At 35.0% G+C, this 4,848-nt stretch overlaps 1 non-coding gene across 1 annotated transcript; it reads left to right on the top strand.

The window, feature by feature from the left end:
• Window positions 1-1,531: 1,531 nt before the first annotated feature.
• On the top strand, window positions 1,532-1,637 carry LOC121222901 (small nucleolar RNA R71). The gene has a single exon (XR_005920270.1). It is a non-coding gene; the product is annotated as a small nucleolar RNA R71 (small nucleolar RNA).
• The last annotated feature ends 3,211 nt before the right edge of the window (window positions 1,638-4,848 follow it).

Genomic DNA, 4,848 nt, shown 5'->3' with positions numbered 1-4,848 from the left:
ATTATTGGTACTTCCTAATCTGCTTCAAAATCTAAAATAATGAAATCAGCAGGAAAAATAAATTTATCGACTCTTCCCAAAACATCCTCGATCTTTCCTTTGGGATATGCTAAAGATCGATCTGCTAGCTGAAGCATCACAGTTGTATGTCTTACTTCACCTATCCCTAACATCTTGAAAATAGACTTAGGCATTAAGTTTCTACTCACTCTTAAGTCACACAAAGCTTTACCATAGTAAGATTCACCAATGTTACAGGGTATAGTAAAGCTTCCTGGGTCTTTCAATTTCGGTAGCAATTTGTTCTGCAGGAACGCACTGCACTCCTTTGTCAAAGCAACAGTCTCATACTTACTCAGTTGTTTTTTCTTGGACAGTATATCCTTCATAAACTTCACATAATTTGGAATTTGTTCTAAAGCCTCCACCAATAGAATATTGATGTGTAACTATTTCAGAACTTCCAAAAACTTCATGAATTGCACCTCTTGTTTCTGCTTGTGTTGCTGCAATCTTTGCAGATATGGAGGTGATGGAACCTTCAGTTGAACCGGACAACTTTTCAAAGTAGGTAAATCTACATCCAAAGAAGATGTTAGAATATCTAAATTCTTTAGGACAGGGTTTACCTTGTTAGACTTTGTAGATTCTGATTCCTTTGGTGTAGGAACTTCAACATCTAGTTGAATATTTTCAACGGGCATATCTTCGACATCAATCAATTGGGGATCTAGAATTTTACCACTTCGTAATGCCACTGCCTTGATATGTTCTTTACCCAAATTTCATGGATTCTTAGTATCACTCGGCAAGGTTCCTTGTGGTCTATTACATAACTCCGTAGTTAACTGACCCATTTGGTTTTCCAAATTTTTCAGTGTTGCTACTTGGCTTTGGATCAAAGCGTCATTCTTTGTCATGTAATCTTTCAAAAAGTTCTCCAAACTATTTTATGCCTTAGCTTGAGGTGGTTTTGGAGCTTGCTGATTAAACCCTTGAGATTGGTTGGGCCTCTGCTGCAATAGGTTGTTGTTCGATTTCTTTGGTTGCTCCAAGAAAAGTTAGGTTGATTACGCCATGAAGGATTGTAGAAGTTGGACTGGGGTCCTTGACTGCTCCTATTTTGATATTGGTTCCCCACATAGTACACTGGCTCGGGATTTGATGGAAAATTCTCAAAAGAATGAACTTTTCCACAGTACACACTGGAAACTACTTCAAACAGACATGGTGGCTGAGCTACAAAATTATTAGTACTGTTAGCGATTAATTTTTTTACATAGAGGAAATAGACGATACTTGAGCCGATAACGAAGTGAGAGATTCAACTTCATGAACTCCAGCTACTCGTCTTTCTGAAGTTGTTCTATTTGTTGGCTATTGATAGTTATTACTTGCGATCCTCTCGATGATCTCATAAGTTTCATTATAAGACTAAGACAAAATTGCACCACTCGCGGACGCATCTACCGCCAATCTTGTATGTCAATTGAGACCATTATAGAATGTCTCCAATTGGATACAATGAGGAATCCCATGATGAGAACACTTACTAAGTAACTCCTTGAATTGCTCCCAAGCCTCATACAAAGACTCGTCATCCAATTGTTGGAAAGTTGTGTTCTCGTCCTCAACTTAGCATTTTTGCTAGGTGGGAAATACTTAACCAAAAATCTCTCTACTAATTATTGCCATATAGATATGGAACTTGGTGGCAATGAATTGAGCCATGCTCGTGCCCGATCTCGCAACAAGTACGGAAACAACTTCAACCTTAGTGCGTCTTCAGTCACACCAGCTATCTTGAATCAATCACTCACCTCCATAAACAATCGGAGGTGGGGAAGTGGATCTTCTGTGGGTATACCACTAAATTGGCCAACCATTTGTACCATTTGAAACATCACTGATTTCAATTCAAACTGGGTTGCCTCAATATCTGGCCTTCTAATTCCTGGGTTTAACTCACTGAAAAGTGGCACAGCATATTGTCTGATGTATGGATCCCTATCATCAGCAATGAGGATAGGATTTCATACATAATTGGCTTCATTACCTTGGTCTTGATTCTTATTTCCAAGGTCCATCTGGACTTGTCTTTGAGCTATTCGTTCACGTCTTTTTTGTGTGAAAGTTTGCTTAATTTCAGGGTCTACAGGGAGTAAATCGATAATTCGATCTATGCTCATAAACACCTGAACAAAAAATGAAAAAAATTAAAAAGAATAAGTTAGTAACGTTAGAAATAAATCATATTGAAAATAAATAATTTCACGGAAAAAAATGACTATGGCAATAGTTGACAATCCCCGGTAACGACACCAAAAAATTGTAACGCTTGGATTTGTGCAAGTGTACACAGTCGTTATCAAGTAATAAGTGAGTATCGAGTTATCGTCTCCATATGGACTGTATTTGTGCTAAGTCACTTAATTTGTAAAATTATATTAACAATTTGAAAAATAAAAACAAAATATAGTTGAGAAGTGGTATAAAGTAGATGCAATGATCCCTAATGTAAATTATCCTAATATGCAAACTATATGAATGAAATAGATTTTAGCAAAATTTAACACAATTTTCAATAATTATAACATAAATAAACTAGGAAAATTAATTTAATTAAACTTAATTTATTATCATCATGCTTAATAATATTCGGAAAAACATTCCATGGCAACTCGATCTTTAATGAGTTTGAAAACCAAATTAGGTCCTTTCGAAATCCTTTACTTAGTAAATACGCATTTTAAAGATCCTTATTTACTAAGGGTCTCTTACTATTCGTGTGACGTAACAGGGACGTGTTAGGTTTGAAACAATTTAATCACACAAATCTAAAAACCATGCAGATAACAGAGCTTGGTTAGGGTTGTTATGCAACCTACAATTTAATCGGGTTAGGATCTAAATTGATCATGCGCATTTCAATTATGCGTCCATTAGCCATCGTTTACTTATGATCGCTCAGCTAATTTAGGTTCATTTCAATCACGTATGAACGAAATACAAACTTGATTTTAATTGAAAACATGATCGATTGAGGCACAAACATTATAAGCATGAATCAAATAAATATTATTTAATCAAAATAATCATCCTAGCTTAAATAAAATTAAGCTATCACTGTTGTAAATAAGAACAAAGAACACATAGCAAACATTTTTATATTAAATTAAAGAAAAGAAAGATTAAACCCAATTTAGAGTGGCTGTCACCCAAGACTGTGACTGACGAGGCTCCGTCGCTTCTTTGCTTTGCTCTTTTGCTTATGGTTCTCCAAGGTGGCCAACCAAGGGTTCTTTAAGACGCTAATTTTCCTTAAAATCCTTATGCAAGAATGATGATAGGCATTAGGGGAAAAGATAGCTAAGAGAGTTGAGAGAGGAGAGAATGATGAATGAGTGAGGGATGATTGAAAAAGTGAGAAATGAGCTCTTATTTATAGCTGAGGCAAGAGAGCTAGTTTGCTAAAATTAGGGGTGTCCATCATTTGAAACCTCCTCCAAGAGTGGCCGGCCATGAATTGAGGAAATGTTGCTGATTTTTCCCTAATTTTTGGTCAATTTGAATGCCACAACAACTCAGGACTAAGACTCAGTCTCTAGCAAATCATCAGGTAAATCTCTGATTTCTTTAACTCTTCAAGGGCCTTATGTAATTAAACCAAAAATTTGTTTATAATTAGCCATGTGTAGGCAAAAATTGGGTTGACTTGGTCCCCACTTTGGACAGTTTTGCAATTAGAAGAAAAACTCTCAAACCTGTCAAAAATAGCAGATAGTTTAGAAGACCAAATGAATTAATTTAACCACTTTAATTAGTCAATTTACTTAATTAATTAAACCCAATTTTATTAATGAAATATTTAAAATGAATTATTAAAATTTAACATTATATTTTATTATTTAATTTAATCATGCATGGCCCACTTCATAGCTTAAAAATATAATATGCTTAAATTAATATAAAGTAAGCCATTTTATGCATGAAAACTATACAACAAAACATAAAATCACATTTTAATAATTTCTATGTCCTAATTTCATATTTTTACATATTTCATTCATTTATTAAATAATTACTTGGTTTTAACAACAATTTTAAGTAAAAAGGTGATGAATTATATAGGAAAAATCCTATATATTTTTCCATTTACAACAGACATAGGCATTAGATTGATACTTGCCACTAAATCACATAATGGTTTGTCTACATAATGGTTTCCAATTGAACAGGGTATAGTGAAACTCCTTGGACCTTTTAATTTTGGTGGCAGTTTGACCATCAGCATTACTCTGCACCCTGTAGTAAGTGCAATAGTTTCGAACTCCCATAACCTTCTCTTCTTGGATAGGATATCTTTCATGAATTTCACATAATTAGACATTTGTTCTAATGCTTCAACCAAAGGTATATTGATGTGTAATTGTTTCAGGACCTCTAGAAATTTATTGAATTGAGCATTTTGTTTCGACTTTTGGAGATGCTGGGGAAAAAGTGGCAGTGGCCTTCCTTCCATTTGTTGAGGTTGCCTTGCCATGGCATTTGTATTGGCCTGGAAAGATGAACTTGCTTTTGTATGCTTTTTTCTACTCCCATCTTTTGTAGTTTGTTCCACTATTGGTTCAAAAGTTGTGCTTCTAGGAACTTCGGAACTTTCATCCTCAGACAAGGCATTATTCACAACTCTTGCCAGCTGAGTGCCACTCCGAAGTGTTAAGGCTTTACATTGTTCTTTTCCTTGAGATCTAGAACTTTCTCTGTCACTAGGCAATTCTCCTTGTTTTCTGGAACTTAATGTAGTGGTAATTTGTCCCACTTGATTCTCTAGAGCTCTTAAGAAAG

This window comes from Gossypium hirsutum, chromosome D10 (genome assembly GCF_007990345.1).
Source record: "Gossypium hirsutum isolate 1008001.06 chromosome D10, Gossypium_hirsutum_v2.1, whole genome shotgun sequence".
NCBI classification, from domain to species: Eukaryota; Viridiplantae; Streptophyta; class Magnoliopsida; order Malvales; family Malvaceae; genus Gossypium; species Gossypium hirsutum.
This window is presented reverse-complemented; position numbering and strand designations above follow the sequence as displayed.